General features: G+C 48.0%; 1 protein-coding gene across 5 annotated transcripts in view; it reads right to left on the bottom strand.

Moving 5' to 3' along the window:
- Window positions 1–19,124, bottom strand: part of NLRC5 (NLR family CARD domain containing 5) — an 85,759-nt gene extending 66,635 nt beyond the window's left edge. For 3 of the 5 annotated variants that reach the window (XR_011436881.1, XM_023637031.2, XM_023637032.2), the window contains exon 1: window positions 18,989–19,124. The gene's annotated coding sequence lies outside the window, so the exon portion shown is untranslated. Of the gene's footprint in view, window positions 1–17,203; window positions 17,262–17,353 lie in introns of all 5 variants that reach the window. The other 2 variants (XM_070261839.1, XM_070261840.1) reach the window with 2 other exon arrangements.
- Window positions 19,125–19,354: the final 230 nt, after the last annotated feature.

Below are 19,354 nucleotides of genomic sequence, written 5' to 3'. Positions count from 1 at the left end.
GCATTTGTGTCAAGAAAAAATGTGTGTGTATATTTCTAAGTATGTGAATATTTCTGGGAACAAATCTCACAATAGTAATTGTCCCCAGGGAGGGGACCCTTTAGAATTTTGTACCATATGCATATATTATCGAGTTAAAATTAATTAAAAAAATTAAATATATCTATTACTTCCACTATACTGGTTGTCATTCAAATCTTTATTTGGAGTCTCCGTCAAAGAATGGAACAGAATATTCTCAGTCCCTGTGCTTCCATCAGTTTCTCCATGCACGGCTGGCAGGTTTGGATTTACACATAAATTTCGAGGTTCATGTTACCCAAATGCGTAAAGTTTTATTGTTGTTCTACAGAAAGCAAGGTAGTGGAGCACCTTGTCTGAAGTGTACCCCTAAAAATCACCAAGGCACCCCTGGGACAAGGCCACCAAACCTGGGGCCCAGAGAGAGAGACAGGGAGGTGCCCCGGCTCGTGAAGTCAGACAGAGTCAGCACCCAAAGGGAATCCAGGCCTGCAGATCTGTGGTCCAGCGCTCCCGCCCCTCCAGGTCCAGACAGCGAGAGGGAAGAGGGCAGGGGGCGCGCCTGGAGGCCTGTCGGGGTGCCGGCCTCCCTGAGGGGTGTGCACCGGGGGTTCACACGGCCCCGGCTTCAATTTTACGCAGGTGACCCCTTCCCCAGCCTTCATCACTGTGCTCTTGGGGAGTCTTTCCTGCCATCCTGGAGGTGCTACTGGCGTAGAGGTTAAAGGAGGGAGTGGAGGAATCAACCCAGGGCCCCCCCTGCAGCCCCAAGGCCCTCGCCGTCCCCTTTGCCTGGAGAGCCCGCCCACCTCCAGTCCCGACACGCACACACGCACACCCCTCCGGCCAGAGTCATCTCTAAACCTCGGCTCTGGTCTCATTTCTGTCTAAACCTCCACCAGCCCCACCACGGCCCAGACAAAAGTCACTCCATGCTCACATGACTTTCACAAAGCAGATGTGCATATGTCAGGAAGGCTCAAAGGACGAAGGCACAAAGGCTCCTTCACCATCTGGTTCCCGGCCACCTCCCAGCCCTCTCACACACGTGCTGCCCTGCCCGTGGCGACACTGCTCGCAGCCCCGCCTTGCCATCCTCTTTCACAACTCCCTGCCATGCACATACGCCTTCCTCTGCTTCAGACGCCCTTCCCTTTTTTCCCACCTTGCAAACTCCTCTTTCTCCTTCTGGACCGAGCTGGCCTCTCGCTCCCTCCTTGGGGAGGTCTTCCGGGCTGCCCTCCCAGACCAAGTCGAGCCCCGCCACTGGGCTTCACTCCCTAACCTTCTCTACTTCCTTCTCCGTGGCAGGTCTTGCCACCCTGCCCTGTCATTTCTTCTCGGCCTGCCAGCTCCCCTCAGCAGGCTGGGGACACCTTGGGGGCTGGGGCCGCGCCTGATTCTGATTAAGAGTGATCACCTTCGGTCCCAGGGCCCTGGATGGGAGCCTCTGCGCAGCCCCAGCCGTGTGACTTTGGTCAGATTACCTAGTCTCTTGGTACCTCAGGGTCCCCATCTGTAAAATAGGGATGTTCTAGTTCCGGCTTCTAGAAGCGGCGCCCAAGACAGAGGCATCTGTAAAAGTTATTATTGGGGGAGGTAAGGGGAGTAGGATAGGGGGGAGGAAGAAGCTGAGTAAAGATGTGGTTTCAGGAGCAGATGAGCCTCAGTCTGATGCATGGGGAGCCCTAGAGGGTGAGTAATACCAGAGTCTGTCCTGCCCTTAACAGGCAGGGGGCTGGGGTGTCACACCCCGACATGGGCTGTGAACCACTCCCATCAGGCAGGGGAGGGAGGCATTCCTGCGGGGCAGCATGAGGACATTATCAGCCGACCCACCCCACGTCGTTGGAGAGGGGTGGGCACACCGGCCTATTAGGGGCCTCGAGCAGAGGTGAGAGGGAGCGCCGACAGTGTCTGCTGTGGGGGCAATAATAATGTCTACCTGGCTGGGAGACAAAGCAGGTAAAATCCCCGACATGGCATCTGGCGGAGAAGAGGCTCAGGACATGTCAGCGAACACTACCAGTAACGTCATTGTCATCGCTGCTTCCTCGGCCGCCCAGCCCCCAGCACTGGGTATAAGGAAGGAGGGGAGGGAGGAGAGGATGCGGTTGGAGTCACAGACCTCTGGCTGCAGCTCCTTTTCCTCCTTCCCTCTTCCTGACTCTCGAGGCTTGGATTAAGGGGGAGCCCCCACAAGGCCGCGAGGTAGGAAAATCAGGTGCTGACAGGTCCCCGGCGCTCGTGAGCACCTGTTCCTTATCTCTACAAGGGGGCACCACCTGCCTTACCTGGCCCCGGGGCTGGCTGGGAGGGGCAGGCCGAGGGGCAGGGCCCGTGGGAGGCTGGAAGCCCTGTCTCCATGATGCTGGGGGACCACGGGGTCCTGCCCTTGGGCTCCTGGGCTCCAGGACAGGAAAAAAGAGGGCAGAAGAGGGCGACTGAGGACAGGCCGTGGGAAGGGAGGGAGAGAAATAGGAAGGCTGCGAGTGCTAATGTCAGGGTGAGAAAGGATGTGTTCAGAGGGGTGATAAGAAAGGCATCCCCAGCACGACCGCAACACGGATGGACATTTAGACAGAAATATCCTCACAAAAGGCAGACGGCTGCTGAAGTGAGTTTCTCAGGACCGAGGGGACAGGTCAGGCCTGGGGTCCCGGGAGGACCAGAGGCCACAGAGGCCCTCGAGTCCGCTCATGCCGAGCGCTGCAAGAAGTGACAGCAGAGAACCCAGGCCCTCCGCGTCCCCCTGGGGTGGCTCATCACAGTCCCGGGCTTCCGAGGATGCTGGAATGTGCAAGGGGGACAGAGCCAGAAGAGTCCCGGCTGCGGGGGAAATGCCAGGCCCACTTTATAGATGGGAATACTGAGACCTGAGAGGGGACGGCTTCGCTGGTACTCACAGCAAAGGCCGGGCCAGCCTCACCCAGAGGTCTCTTTCTGGAAGGCGAGGCAGCCCCGCCCCAGAGTCTCCCTCCTTCAGGGGCACCTTCAGCGAGATGTTAGCAGCCATTTCCTCTGTCACCCACAAACGCTGGCCGAGCAGGCAAGAGGGGTCCCTGACATAGAGACGCTTCCATGGGGGGGAAGACAATGATGATGTGGGGAATGACTGTTCCTTTGACAACCACCGTCTTTATTGTCCCTCACAAGGACAGGATCCACAGGGCTCTATCGATGCAGAAACTGAGGCTCCCAGCAGCGAGGAGACCTGCCCAGGCCAAGCTGCCAGGTCCAGCTAGAGGGCTGCAAAGCCCAGAGTTGAGCGAATGTCTCCTCGCTTTGCAGCCCCCCGCGGGGGGCACTTCCAGAGAGAGCCCCACGGCGCAAGGCTGCCCTCCGGGCCTCAGGCCTGGACTTGGGTGGGCCCTGTCCAGCCAGGCCTCTCTCAGCTTGTCACTGGGAACCAGAGAATCTGGGTCCCAGTCCACACCAGTCGGCTTTAAACATCCTCTTTCAGCCATGTTCTTGCTTGAAAGACTTGAACTTTCCACCAAACGAACCCCTAGGATTTCCAGATGCACCCTCCTCTGGGACCAGGGTTCCCACCAGCCAGTCCTGGCCCGGCTCCGACAGCCCCTGGCCAGGTGGTGGCCTTGCCTCTCCCGCTCGGTGCTGGCCACTTGGGCCCAGCACCCACAGGAAGTGGCTGGTGAGGCCTCCAGAGGCCTCTCCCTGGATCTGTCAGGCCAGGGGCTCCCAAACTCGCCTACACATTAGAATCATCTGGGGGTCTTTAAAAACTTCCCAACAGCTGGGGCTGGCTGGGTGGCATAGTGGCTAAGTTGGCACACTCCATTTCAGTGGCCCGGGGTTGGTGGGTTCAGATCCTGGGCGCAGACCGCACCGCTCATCAAGTCATGCTGTGGCAGCATCCCACATACAAAATAGAGGAAGATGGGCAGCAGTGTTAGCTCAGGGCTAATCTTCCTCAGCAAAGGGAGGAAGGTTGGCAAGGGATGTTAGCTCAGCGCCAATCTTCCTCACACACAGACACACAAATCCAACGGGCCACACCCCAGACCAATCACAGCACAACCTCTGTGGGTGGAACGGAGACATCAGAACTTCTGGAAGCTTCCCAGGTGATTCTGATGTGCTGACAAGCTTGGGAACTACTATACTATTGTAGGCCCCGATGACACCCAGCTCTCCGCCCTCAGTGGAGAGAGCCCAGCTCCGTGTTCCTTCACACATGGCACTCTGCTTCTCCAGCAAACCTGAGCCAAGTGGTTCTTGCCCTCTGAAAGGCTGGGGACAGGAAGGCCAGTGAGGTGGCTGTATGTAGACGAGACCCTGAGGGTCTCACTCACCACTTCACCCAAGCAAGAAGTCCGCCTCTGCCCTGGCCCGGTCCTTGGCACCTGTGCCCCAGCTCTGTGGCTCTGCCAAGCCCTGCCACACGGGCCCGCCTCAGCTACCCACACCACACTGGAACCGAAGCCGAGGTCTGGAAATCCCCTGTTTACTTCCAACCAGGCAGCTGACGAGGCTCCCCGAGGAGTCCTGTGCTGCCTTTGGAGTCCGGGGGGACGAAGACGCTCGAGCTAGAAAGGAGAGAAGTTGGATCCTGAGGTTCAGACTCATGGCCGGGAAGTCAGTCTGACTATGTTGAAGGGCAAATGGGCAGTGACTACTAAAAAAGTGCATTCCACTTTGACTCCACGAAACCAACTGCTCAGCGGAAAGCTATACAAAGAGCCACACAGCCCAGGACACAGAGCGCTGGATAAGGAAATCCTGCCGCGGTGTCTGAACAACGCATATACCAATAAAGTCAGTGTAACCACACCGTTGGATTATGGGCATGAAGGCCACGGATTACATGCCGACACGGCTCAATCCTCAACACGTATTACTGAATAAACAAGACACGCTGTATAATAATATGCATAATATAATATCATTTGACTTAAAAATACACATAGACAAAAACTCCATACTGTATTTCTTCCCACAGGTCTATAACAACATGTTTTTATAATTTAGAAGTTAAGAGCATGAATTTTAGAGCCAAGCTGTCTAGGTTCGGGACCAACCTTTCCACCATTTGCAGGCTGTGTGGCATCAGGCAAGTTGTGTGGCCTCTCTGGGCCTCGATGTTCTCATCTGCAGAATGAGAATCATAACAGCCCCTCCCTCAGAGGCTTCAACAAATCAATGCGTGTAAAGTGCTTAAAACAGGGCCTTGCAGTTAGTAAACCCAATATAAGTGTGATTTTTATTTTGCAAAGGCTTAGATAAAGTTCTGGAAGGCAATCCACTGAGCTGGTCGCCTCAAACCTGGGGCCGGGAGCAGAGAGTAATGGAGATTTCAGCCTTATGCATACAGTGTTTAACTTTTTGCAAGGAGGATTTAATTATGTGTTACTTGTGTAGTTTAAAATGCATACTTTTTTAAAGTGAGAGAAGAGGCCAGTGACCAGAAGCTGGGCCCTTTGAAGTTAGAAGGGAAATTCTGCTTCCGGGGTGGGTCACCTGAACCACTTCCTCCTGTGCCAGCTGACAGTACCCAGACACACAAAACAGGGGCAGAAGAAAGCTGGGGGCTGGCGGGGTAGGAGATCGGTGGATTGGAGCCTCGGTTTTGAGCCCCACTGCTCCAAACTGACTTCCTGGGTGACACCAGGCAAGTCCTTGACCTCTCTGAGTCATTGTTCACTTATATGTCAAGCAGTGTTAATGCCAGCCCGTCTCACGGGGGTCTGTGGAGCTAATAAAAGAACCTTTGGGGTCAGGAGGCCTGGATTCAAATTCTGATTTCAATGTTTAGTGCTCTGCCACCTCGGGCAAGTTTCTTAATCTCTCTGGGCCACAGTTTCCTCATCTGAAAATAGGGGTGCTGATTTTGCATCTAGTTCACAGGGTCACTCTGAGGATTAGAGACATTACTATGTATAAAGTGCACAGCACCACGCGGGGACACGCCCAGCCTGCGGGCCACGCTGGTGAGCTCTCCCACAGTGAGTTCTTTGCACAGGCTGGGCATCAGGCTGCAGCATCCCAAATCCTGCATTTCCTCAGTGGATCCTCAATCAACCTCTCCAGGCCATCGTTTCCTCCATCTTACAGATGAAGAAACGGGCTCTGAGAAGTCAAGAAGTAAAGAGTGGATTCAAACCCTGTCCTGAATCCAGAGGGTCTTTCCTAACTGAAGCCCCACACTACCCTCAACACACGCTCTTCCCGAACGAAACAATCATTTCCATGGCTCTTTATTACGTTGCTGCTATAAAACATAATCTGCACTCATTTGAAAAGTTCTAAACGTTGCAGAAACACATAACATGAAGTTTCCCGCCATCTCACTCTGTAGGGATAAGTACATAATTTCTAAGGCTTTCTACCCATGTTTGAGGATATTTTTGCCTTCTCTGAGAATCGGAATATCATTTCCTTAACATTTTTGTAGAAATCGTCTCGCTTTTAACTTTATTTTCTAAAGTACCCTTTGCCATGAACAGAAGTTGACCCTAAAAGAAGCCGCAGAGAAACAGAACCAAGCTGATGCTGCTGACCTGGAGCTGGCTGTGTTACATGCCGGGACTCTGAGCCACGGCCTGGCCTCCCGTTGCTGAAAAGCAGATTAGGGATGTGAGAGGGGCTACAGACATCAGCACCCAGCTGAGACTTTCTCCTTGACTGATCAGGAGGATAAAAGAGAACTGAGAAGAGGCCAAGTTTTCACTTTATGATCCAATTTCAAGCATACCCTGTCCACGCATCTCTTAAAGTCATCTTGTTGTCTCCTACTGGGTAGGTCTCTATGTAGGGAAACATTCGCCTGTCCATTTCAAGAAGGGTTTCTGAGCCCCAGAAAGGCGCAGGACACCTTCAAGAAGTCAGGAGAAAGAACACTGTGAGACACATAAGACAGTAAGCTAGTTCTCTCTTCAAACCAGACACTGTGACAAGATCTGAATGCCTCAGATGCCAGCTCCTCAAGGTTTCAATACTCCCTCCATTTCACCATGAGGGCCAGAAGGAACCACCAAGGCAAGGGGCTGATGTGGGTTTGGGGTTTGGTGATGGTACTGACTCCATCCCTCCCCACCAGAGATAAATGTTGTGGGACCAGGCAGCTTCCCAGCTGCTGGCAGCCTCTCCATCTGCACAGCCTTCTAAGAGAGAAATTTAGCAACCTGGTCCCAAACGCTTTAAACATAAAGGTCCAGGAGAGAATTCTGGGAAGACGGCAGAGTAGGAGCCACCAGGAAGCCACCTCCCCATCTACACAACAATTGCACTGGCAAAATCTGTCTGATGTAACTGTTTTGGAACTCTGGAGTCTGCTGAAGGCTTGTGACTACCAGGGGAAGACATGGACACTAAGTTGTGGTCAGTTGTGTTCAATTTCAGCTCTTAGCACAGTGGCAGCTACCCAGCCGCCACCCCTCAGCCACATGGCAGGCAGCTGTGCATGCGTTCCTGGAACAGCTTGCACACAGCTTGCAGGAGCTAGGGTGGGTAAAAAGGACCCTGTCCTCCAAATATTGGATATTTGTTTTCTGACTGCTGATTGCTGCTTCTGATCACAGAGGTGAGGACAAAGAGGTAGGCAGTCATTGTTGCAAGTTCCTCCATTGTTTCAAGCCCCTCCCTCTCCAGCTGAACTGACTGCCAGGAGATTTAAAGGGCCTGTGCTCTTCCCCTTGACCACACCCTGTTTTCACTTTTTGCCTTTCACCTTTTGGGAGCCAGACATTAAAGACTAGGACATTCAAGGGTCCAGCCCAGTGGCATAGTGGTTAAGTTTGCACCCTCTGCTTCGGCGGACCGGGGTTCACCAGTTTGGATCCTGGGCATGGACCTATGCACCATTTATCAAGCCACACTGTGGCAGGTGTCCCACGTATAAAGTAGAGGAAGATGGGCAGAGACGTTAGCTCAGGGCCAATCTTCCTCAGCAAAAAGAGGAGGATTGGCAGCAGATGTTGGCTCAGGGATAATCTTCCTCAAAAAGAAAAGAAAAGAAAAGAAAAGACTAGGATATTCACAAAAAAAAACTGCATATAAGGGGAAAATTAGAAAGTGATGGCACATGCCCAAGGAAAGGTTCAGAAAAGACATAAGAAGGCATTAAGTGTATACCTCAAGCTGATCCTCAGCACAGAGACAATCTACAACAATAAATAAATGAAAAAAAATAACAAAAAACAGCAACCCTGGAGAAGGAGGAGAATCTGATTTCCAGAGTTACCACTTTATTAGGTTCAAACTTCCAGTGTTCAACAACAACAAAAAATCACAAGGCATACATAGAAACATGGTAGTATGCCCCATTCAAAGGAAAAAGTAATTCAACAGAATCTGTCTCTGAAAAAAGACTTAATGGTAGATATATTAGACAAAGACTTTAAAACAACTGTCTTAAAGATGTTCAAAGAACTAAAGGAAGATGTGGAGAAAGTCAAGAAAATGATGTGTGAACAAAACGGAAACATCAGTAAAGAGATATAAAACCTAAAAAGGAACCAAAAAGAAATTCTGGTCCTGAAAAGTACAATAACTGAAATGAAAAATTCGCTAGAGGGATTCAAAGGTGGATTTGAGCAGTCAGAAGAAAGAATCAGGGAACTGTGAGATAGGACAGTGAGAATTATCAAGGCTGAAGGACAGAAAGAGAAAGATTGAGGAAAAATGAACAGAGCCTAAAGGACCTGCGGGATACCATAAAGCGGACAAATATACGCATTGTGGGAGTCTCAGAAGGAGAAGAGAGAGAGAGAAAGGGGCAGAGAGAATATCTGAAGAAATAATGGCCGAAAACTTCCCAGATTTGATGAAAGAAATGAATGTAAACATGCAAGAGGCTCAACAAGCTCCAAGGAAGATTAATTCAGAGCCCCACATTGAGACACATTATAAGCAAACTTTCAAAAACCAAAGACAAAGAGTGAATCTTGAAAGCAGCGAGAGAGAAGTGAATCATCACACACAGGGGATCCTCAAGAAGCTTATCTGCAAATTTCTCATCAGAAACTTGGGAGGCCCAAAGACAGTAGGCTCATATATTCAAAAGAAAAAACCTGCCAACGAAGAATTCTACGTCTGGCAAAAATGTCCTTCAAAACTGAGGGGAAAATCAAGACATTCCCAGATTAACAAAAGCTGAGGGAGTTCATGACCACTAGACCTGCCCTGCAAGAAATGCTCCAGGAAGTCCTGCAGTGTGAAGTGAAAGGACACTAGACAGTACCTTGAAGCCATATGGAAAAATAAAGATCTCAATAAAGATAAGCGCATGGGTAATTAGAGAAGCTAGTATTATTGCAACAATGGCTTATAACTGTACTTTTTGTTTTCTATAGGATTTAAGAGACTTACACACTTAGAGAAAAACAATCATTAGTGTAAAAGCTAGTATTCTGTAACTTTGGTTTGTAATTCCAAATCTTGTTTTCTACATAAATTAGGAGACAAAAGCATTTAAAAGAAGTATTAGTTTATGTTTTGGGTACACAATGTATAAGGATGTAGTTTTGTGATGTCAACAACTGAAAGGGGTGGGGATGGAGCTGTAAAGGAGGAGAGGTTTTGTATGTTATCAAAGTTAAGCTGCTATGAATTCAAGTTAGAATGTTATAACTTTAGGATGTTAAATGTAATCCCCATGGCAGCCACGAAGAAATTAGCTATAGAATATACATAAAAGAAAATTAAGAAGGAATTTAAATGTTTCACTACAAAAACTTAACTGAACACAAAAGAAGACAAGGATGCAAAAAAATGAGGGACAAAAAAGCTATGGGGCATGTGAAAAACAAATAGCAAAATGACCGAAGTCCCTCCTTGTCAGTGATTAATTTAAATGTAAATGGGTTAACTCTCCAATCAAAAGACAGAGACTGGCAGAATGGACAAAAACACATGATTCAATTATATGTTGTCTACAAGAGATTCAAAGACAGAAACAAATTGAAAGTAAAAGGATAGAAAAAGATATTCCACACAAACAGTAACCAAAGGGAGCAGGAGTAGCTATACTAATATCAAACAAAATAGACTTTAAATCAAAAAAAGTTACAAGAGGCAAAGAAGGACATCATATATTAATAAAAGTTTCAACATAGCAAGAAAATATACCAATTATAAACACTTATGACCTAATGAAAGGCCACCAAAATATATAAAGCAAAAACTGACAGAATTAAGGGGAGAAATAGACAGTTTTACAATAATAGTTGGAGACTTTAATACCTATTCACAATAATTGATAGATCAACCAAACCAAAGATGAGTGAAGAAACAGAAGACTTATACAACACAACCAACCAATGAGATCCAACAAACACACAGAATACTCCACCCAACAGCGACAGCATACGCATCCTTCTCAACTGCACATGGGGCATTTTCCAGGATAGACCACATGTTTGGCCACAAATTAAGTCTCAATAGATTTTTTAAAAGATAGATATCCTAGTATCTTCTCTGACCACAATGGGATGAAGTTAGAAATCAATAACATAAAGAAAGCTGGAAAATTCACAAAAGCAACCAATGGACGAAAAAAGAAATCATAAGGGAAATTAGAATATACTTGGAGATGAATGAAAACAAAACCACAACATATCAAAACTTATGGGATACAGTGAAAGCAGTGCTAAGGGGAAATTTATAACTATAAATGCTTACCTTAAAAAACAAGAAAGGTCTCAAATCAACAACCTAACTTTACAACTTAAGGAACTAAAAAAGAAGAACAGACTAAACCCAAAGCTAGCAGAGGAAGGAAATAAGGAAGATTAGAGTAGAGAGAAATGAAATGGAGAAAGGAAAAGCAATAAAGAAAAACCAATGAAACAAAAATTGGTTCTTCAAAACCATCAACAAGGGGCCAGCCCCATGGCCGAGTGGTTAAGTTTGTGCACTCCACTTTGGCAGCCCAGGGTTTTGCTGGTTTGGATCCTGGGCACGGCCACGGCACCACTCATCAGGCCATGTTGAGGTGGCATCCCACATAGCACAACCAGAAGCACCCACAACTAAAATATACAACTATGTACTGGGGTTGGGGGGGGGTCCTTTTGGAGGGGGAGGAGGAGGAGGAGGAGATGGAAGAGAAGGAGAAGGAGAAGAAGAAGAAAAGACTGGCAACAGATGTTAGCTCAGGTGCCAATCTTTAAAAAAAAAATCAACAAAATTGACAGACCTTCAGCTAGATGGACTAAGAAAAAAAGAGAGAAGACTCAAATTACTGAAATGAAAGTGGTGACATTACTACTGATTCTACAGAAATAAAAAAGATTATAAGAGAGTATTATGAACAATTGTATGCCAACAAATTGGTTAACTGGGATGAAATAGACAAATTCCTAGAAAGACAAAACCCACCAAAACTAGATCACAAAGAAGTAGAAACTCCAGATAGACTTATAACTAGTAAGGAGACGAATCAGCAATAAAAAATCTCCCAACACAGAAAAGCTCTGGACCTGATGGTTTCACTGGTGAATTCTACCAAACGTTTAAAAAACAACTAATACCAATCCTTCTCAGACTTTTTCAAAAATGGAAGAGGAGAGACACTTCCTAGCTCATTCTAGGAGGCCAGCATTACCCGGATACCAAAGCCAGACAAAAATGCTACAAGAAAAGAAAACTGAAGACAATATCCCTTATGAACAATGATGCAAAAATTCCCCAACAAAATGTTAGCAAACCAAAAACAGCAGGCTATTAAAAAGATTATGACCAACTGAGATAGGAATGCAAGGATGATTCAACACCAAAAATTCCAATGGAACAGAACAGAGAGCCCAGAAATAAACCCTCATATACAGTCAAATGATTTTTGACAAGGATGCCAAGACCATTCAATAGGGAAAGGACAGTCTTCAACGAATGGTGGAGGGGGAACTGGATATCCACATGCAAAAGAATGAAGCTGGACCCTTACCTAGCACCATATGCAAAAACTAGCTCAAAATGGATCACAGACCTAAATGTAAGACCTAAAACAACAAAACTCTTAGAAGCAAACGTAGGATGAAAGCTCATGACATGGGATTTGGCAGTGATTTCTTGGAGATGACACCAAAGGCACAGACAACAAAAGAATAAATAGACAAATTGAACTTCATGAAAGGTAAAACATTTTGTGCATCAAAGACACTATCCACAGAGTAAAAAGGCAAACCACAGAACAAGATAAAATATTTGCAAAACAAACATCTGATAAAGGATTAATATCCAGAATATAGAGAGAGCTCCTAAAACTTAACAACAAAGAAACAAACAAGCTGATTCAAAGATAGGCAAAGGACTTGAAGAGACCTTTCTCCAAAGAAGACATACAAATGGCCAACACGCACATGAAAAGATGCTCAACATCACTAATCATTAGGGAAGTGCAAATCAAAACCACAGTGAGATACCACCTCACACCCATCAGGATGTCTATACCAAAAACACAGAAAACAAGTGTGGGCGAGGATGTGGAGAAATTGGAACCCTGTACACTGTTGGCGGGAACATAAAATGGTACGGCTGCTGTAGAAAACAGTATAGAGGTGCCTCTAAAAATTAGAAATAGAGCACGACCCAGCAATTCCACCCGTGGGTATATAGCCAAAACAACTGAGAATAGAGTCTTGAAGAGATATTTGTTCATCCATGTTCATAGCAGCATCATTCACAATAGCTAAAACGTGGAAGCAATCCACGTGTCCACCAATGGATGAATGGATGAGCAAAATGTGGTATACACATACAATTATTCAGCCTTAAAAAGGAAGGAAATTCTGCAACATGCTATAACATGGAGGAACCTTGAGGACATTATGCCAAGTGCAATAAGCCAGTCACAAAAAGATAAGTTCCATATGATTCCACTTAGAGGAGGTACTTCGAGTGGTCAAATCCATAGAGATAGAAAATCGAATGATGGCTCAGGGGCTGAGGGGAGGGAAGCATGGGGAGTTATTGGATAATGGGCACAGAGTTTCAGTTTTACAAGATGAAAAGAGTTATGGGAACGGATGGTGGTGATGGCTGCATAACCCACTGTGAATGTACTTAATACCACTGAACTGTATCCTTAAAAATGGTTACGAAGGTAAATTTTATGTTATGTGTATTTTAACACAATAATAAAAATGAAAATAAAGTCCATATATCCCTTGAGAAGTCCACTTTGAGGACCCAGTCTAAGGAAATAATCCAGAATGTGAGCAAAGCTCTAGCTACCAGGTGTTCACCACAAGCCTGGCTGTCGGCAGGGGCAGCCCTACCCTTCCTGAAACACATACACTGGCTCAGATACCAAGCCACCAGAAGTACCACAGCCTGGGGAAGGTTCTGGCCTTCCCCACTGGGGAGGGGCAGGAGTTGTAACAGCCTCGTCTCCTCTGACAGAGGCCTCCTGCTCCAGGTCCAGCCCCTTTGTTAAACTACACGCCCAAACATTTACTCACAGGAAGCACTGTGATCACAGCTGACTCTGAATAACTCCTCCTCCCCTCCCTCCTCTCCTCTTCCCCTCCCTCCCCTTCCTCATCCTCTCCTCCATTTTCTTGCCATTGCTTGTGCTTGGTTCCCTCTTCCTCCAGACATCATCATGGCTCATTGTTCCCTGTCTCCCTCCCCTCCATTGTCTCAAGTGCCCCGTATGAGAAGGCCATGCCTGGGCCTCTCCATTCCAAATACAACCCTCCCTTGGCCCAGCATGCCCACCCCATCACCTGCCCTGTCTTTCTTCACTCCAGTCACCACCACCTGATGTACACTGTACAGCTTTGCGTAGTTGTTTATCGTCTGTTTCTGTTGGCACATCAGCTCCACCGGACGGGGACTTTCTCATGTTCCCAGCTGTAGCTCAGAGTCTAGAACAGGACCTGGCATGTTGTAGAAACTCTGCAGATGTGTGCTGAGCAGGTTAACCATTGCAGGGCAGAGCCTGAGGGGGGCTCTGTGTTTTCAGTACCCACCTCACCTGGAGTAGGGGGCATCACCTGACCGAAAATGCCCTTTGGCCATCCCATCCCCAGGAAGTTTCTGGAGGTCTTCTCCCTGTGTGGCCTAGCCTCTCTCCACCTTCTCCCCCTCCTCCCTTCTCTCCTCCTCCCTTCCTTTCAGGAGAAAATATAGCAGCCCTGATACTGGCCCTGATATCAGGTCCCCTACATTAAAACCAGCATATATGGGGTTAGAACAAAAGCACTCATTCCCTGCTTACTTCCTGGCTTCCTGGCTCCAGATTCCACCATCCGCCATGGAGACAAATGACGAAGGACAACCACCTGGATTTGTTATCTCCTCCCCGCCAAGGAGCTACAGGCTGGTGGGAAAGTGGCTGACCAGTAAGGCCATATGCTCCCTCTCCCCTACCTAAAACCCCAAATAAAAACCCCTACTTTTAGCTTTTCCAGGAGTTTGGGATTTCAGCGTTAGCTACCCTTTCTCCTTGCTCAGCGCTGTGCAATAAGAAAATTTCTACTTGCTTCCACTACACCTGGTGTCAGACATTGGCTTGCTGTGCAAGGGGTGAGCGAACTCACTTCAGGTTTGATATCACCCCCAGTCCACACACATGCTCCATGCAAAGAGGCCGCCCCACTTAGGTCCTGGTCCCTGCTGACCACATTGCATGCAGGCTCCACCCACCCCAATCCTATCAAGGTATTTTCCCAAAAATACTTCCTTCCCTGAGAGAAATTCTGGTAAGAGTTATGAAGAGAATCAAACTGTCACATCTTGCTTTTTCTATAAAACACAGGAAACAGTCCATGTGTAGTAGGAGAAAACGAGACCCAATCTAAGATATCCAATATCCAAAGATGGATATTGTTCAGCCACTCTGTGGACAACTAGGCAGTCACTTAAAATGACAGTATACGCACATACAGACAAAGAGCTAATTTCCTTAATATGTGGGGTGCTTTTTTACAGCTCAATAGGAAAAGACCAACAACCCAATGGAAAAGTGAGCAAAAGATATGAATGGATGGTTTATGGAAAAGGAACTACAAGTGACCCTTAGATATTTGAAAAGATGCCCAACATCATTCATAATAAGAGAAGTGGAAAAAAAGACACCATGATTCACCTCCCAGATCTGCAAATACGGAAAAGTTTGATAGCACACATGTTGGAGACGGTGTGGGAATCAGTTCCCCTCACACACAGCTGATGGGAGTGACAATCAGTACCACACTTAAGGAAGGTAATTTGCCATATTTATCAAAGTTCAAACTGCCTATGCCCATTGACCTTGCAAATCCACTCCTGGAAGTTTTTCTAGACTTATTCTCACATATGCAAAAATGCTGCTTGCACAAGGATATTCGTCACAGCATGGTTTGGTAGCAAGAGACAGGAAACAACCTAAATATACCAAACAACAGTTAAATTAGTTACAGAACAACATAAGGTGAAATACCTTGTAGCTGCTAAAAAGAAAGAAAAAAGGTAGATCTTTTTCGTTTTGATGTGGAAAGATTTCTGAAATACATTCAATTTTTTTAAAAAAAAACAAGGTGAAAAACACTATACACAGTATACTCCCATTTTGAGAAGGGGGGAACATAGATGGATGGATGGATATTTACACGTATATGTCATGTTGTGAAGGCCCACTCGGGCTGTCTTCGGAAGGAGACGTGAGAACCTGAGCACATTGGTTGTCTTCAGGGAGAGTAATCAGGCGGCTGGGAGACGGCAGGGGTAGGGAGATTTACTTCTCATTATATGCCTTTTTGTACGTTTGTGATACTTTACTATATGAATGTATTAGGTACTAAAAATTAAATAGTTTTAAGAACATCATAGGATTTCATTTTCCTTTAATATATAATTCCATATTGTTTAGTTTAACAAGTATAATTCTCTTTTGGTTTTTATGTCTGAGTCCCTTTAAAAAATAGGAATATACACATGTAGGGAAAAGACTGGAAGGAAGTAAACCAAACTGAGAATAGAGGTCATCTGAATGTGAACTCAGTGTCGCCTCAGGCTCCTTGAAGTTCTCCTTTGCCAAATGTCAGAGGCATCCCTGCCAGAAGGACTGCTAAAAACCTTTCTCGGGAAGGCTTCTGTGTGTGGGGATTTATCAGAAGAATCTGGAGTGACTCGCAGGATGGAGCAGGAGTCCGGTCACAGTCACTCAGGCTTGAAACAGGTAGGATAAATGAGTAAGTTGGTGTTTCCCCAGGCCTCCCATCTCTCCACCCCAGGAAATCATGCCCTAGTCAACTAATGAGGGATGACTGCAGAGCAGAAGAAGAGTCTGGGGTCAGAGACGGCCAGGAGAACTAAGCTTAACCCATCCCTACCCTCCAGATCCACAGAGGGCTTGAGAACACTCAGGGCTTCCCAAAGGAGCAGAATGGGGGTTCATGCGGACTTTACTCAGCTCTCAGGGGCCCAGGAAATCCCAGTCAGCATGCGCGTTACATAATCATGCTTATTTTAGGGGGAACGAGTGCCTCGCACAATCAAAAGCTGGCCTGCCTCACCACTTCTGCCTGGGTCTATGCACAGTGACGGTAGAGACGCGTCCGCCAAGATGGTGGGAGGGACCAAAAGGTTTCTCTTCCTCAGGGAACCTGCACCAACAGCCAGACTGACCCATTTTTCAGATTCTTTTTTTTTTCCTTCTCAAATCATCTGGGTGTTTTCCTTGTAGACTGAGTTTCAGTCAAGGTAAACTTTGGGCGACCAGCCAACAAGCAAAAAATAGGTCCGGTAAAGAGAACTGCTAGGTTATGTCCTCAGAACGCCGACAAAAGTTTTTACAAAGTGTTTGCTCTTAGGTTAATTTGCTCAGTCCTCAGTCTGACTCTGCACGGAAGGCAGAGGAGAGATTCTCGGAGGGTGAACGCGTTTCTTAGTTTTTTTTATAGCTGTAACAAAGTCCCACAAACTGGGAGGATGAGAATGACAGAAATTCAGAGACCATGCTCCCTCTGAAGCCTCTAGGGGACAACCCTTCCTTGCCTCTTCTGGCTTCTGGTGGTTGCCAGCAATTCTTGGAGTTCCTTGGCTTGTAGCTGCATCATTCCAATCTCTGCCTCTGTTCTCACATGGCTGTCCTCTCTCTGTGTGTCTCAGTCTTCATTTACCCATCTCCTCTCTTATAAGGTCACCATTCATACTGAATTAAGGGCCCACCTACTCTCATTATGACCTCAACTTAACGAATTACATGTGCTACAACCCTCTTTCCAAATAAACTCACATTCTGAGGTACTGGGGGTTAGGACTTCAATGCATCTTTTTTGGGGACACAATTCAACCTATAACAGATGCAAAAAGACATAGTAAGAAGTTTCGCTGAATTTTCCTCAGTGGGGAGGGGTTAAACATGTTGGGGTGTAGGGAGACTGACCTGGCCCCGCAGACGTCCGGTCACCTCTGCATGTGGTCGAGGAATGAGCCTAAGCGTATTGTGAAACTCTTTCAAAGAACATTCCCTTCTGCTTGTCTGCCTTCCTCAAGGACCCATCGCTCCTCGTGCTTGCACAGCACTTTGAGGCTGACCCTGCACTGGGCATCCTCATTTCGTCCAACTCACAAAACACACTTGGAAGGATGTACTATCATCTACATTTTACAGAAGAGAAACTGAGGCTCTGAGAGATGGAGTTAGTCCACGATCACCTGGCAAACACAAGGTGCTGAGGGCCGGGTCTGTCAGTCTCCCCTGCGAGGTGTCAGTCAAGCTGGTGCTGTGTTTCGGAAGCAAGGCAGGTGGGCAGAGCCCATGGCCAGCCCACCCTGTGGTTCAGTGCGGTGGGAGGAAGGCACACTGGACGGGGAGCTCGGACACACCTTGAAATCATCAGCTTTGCCCCCATTCTGTTCTCCAGGGGGAGACCAAGCCTAGTGCTCCTCTGGGCCTACTGCTCCTTAGAGAGATGAGGTTCCAGGCACCGGCCCCGGGTACACCCCACCTCCTGTGACCCCCAGTTTTGGGAGACACACAAGCTGGTTTTCAAACTGCTTTTTAAGTCTGAAGAACCCTCAACACATTTTAAAAAGGAAATGTAAGAACCCCAACTTGTAAAATGGATGCAAACCATGTTGACCGTGGTGGACCCCTCCCCACACCTCCCCAGTGGTCACCTCAGCAAACTCCAGGTTTTGACCTTTTGAGTGAGAAAAAGGCTGAAAATGACACGGAAAAGCAAAGAGCAAGTAACAAAATGGCACCCGGGTATTCACCTGCTACTTGAGAGGTGAAAATGTTAGTTAAAAATAGTGGAGATTTGACGTTAGGGAATTATTGCTAAAACGCATAAAGCATGCTGATGCTATCATGGCTATGTTTTTAAAAAGACTTCCTATCTTTTAGCACATTCTGAAATTGTTCAGTTGAGATGCTGTGGGCTGTCTGCCATTTGTTTCAAAATGAGGCGCGACAGAGGCGAAACTAGGCTGGCCCTGCCCGACCACGGTCCGAGCGGAGAGGCGTTATATGCAAGTTCGTTATACCAACACCAGCTAGTTCATATGACTCAGCTTAACTCTGTTCTTTCTACTGCTGTGTATGTATGGAATTGTTCATAATAAAAAGCTGCTTTAAGCTAGAAAGTCTGAGCTGTGCATAATAAGCGGCGTGACTTCTGCAATTCTTTAAAAAACTGTAAAAAGTTGAAGCCCCAGGAGGTGACAGGAGCGTCTCGAGGGTGGGGAGGAGCGGGAGGGAGGGGGCGGGCATACCGCGTCCCCCAACCCAGTGGACCCCGACCTGCCTTCCTCTGCAGCTCGAAACTCATCCTCCAAACTCCGCAAGGAAGCGGGCTGGGCGCTGGCCGGCCCTGGGGCGCCCCATCTGTCCACCCGTCTGTGAGTCCAGCTATCTGTCCACACGGACGTCCGATCAGCCTGGCCATCCGCCCGGCGGTCCCCGGCACGACCCTCCAGAGTCCTCTGGCCTTCCCTCCGCCCCCTCCGCTCGCGCCCGACCCTCCCTCCGCGCCGCTCGCCGGGTCCCGCAGTCCCGGGCGCGCTGTGCACTCACCAGCCGCGGTCCCCGCGCCGCCGCGCGCCGCCTGAAACTGAAAGTAGGTGCAGAGTGCAGCCGGGCTCGGCTCGGGCTGGAGCCGGCGGCCGCTGCCGGGAAGTCACGTGGATTTTAGGTGCCAGACCGGTACGGGAGGGCCGGGCGGTGGCCGGCTCCTGGCACTCCCAGATCTTTGCGGCCGGGACCCAAGGACAGCCCCATGGGACTCGGGGGCTCTCGCCTCTTTCGTGGATGCGAAAGTGAGGCAGAGTGGTAAGGGTTGGCTCACCTGGGGCGTGCGCTGCAGGAGGACCCCGGGCTGAGTTCAACTCTCCTGCCTCTTTGGCGACTAAGGAGGGACGGGGACAGGGTGGGAAAGAGGAG

The sequence above is a fragment of the Equus caballus genome, chromosome 3 (genome assembly GCF_041296265.1).
Source record: "Equus caballus isolate H_3958 breed thoroughbred chromosome 3, TB-T2T, whole genome shotgun sequence".
In the NCBI taxonomy this organism is placed as follows: domain Eukaryota; kingdom Metazoa; phylum Chordata; class Mammalia; order Perissodactyla; family Equidae; genus Equus; species Equus caballus.
This window is presented reverse-complemented; position numbering and strand designations above follow the sequence as displayed.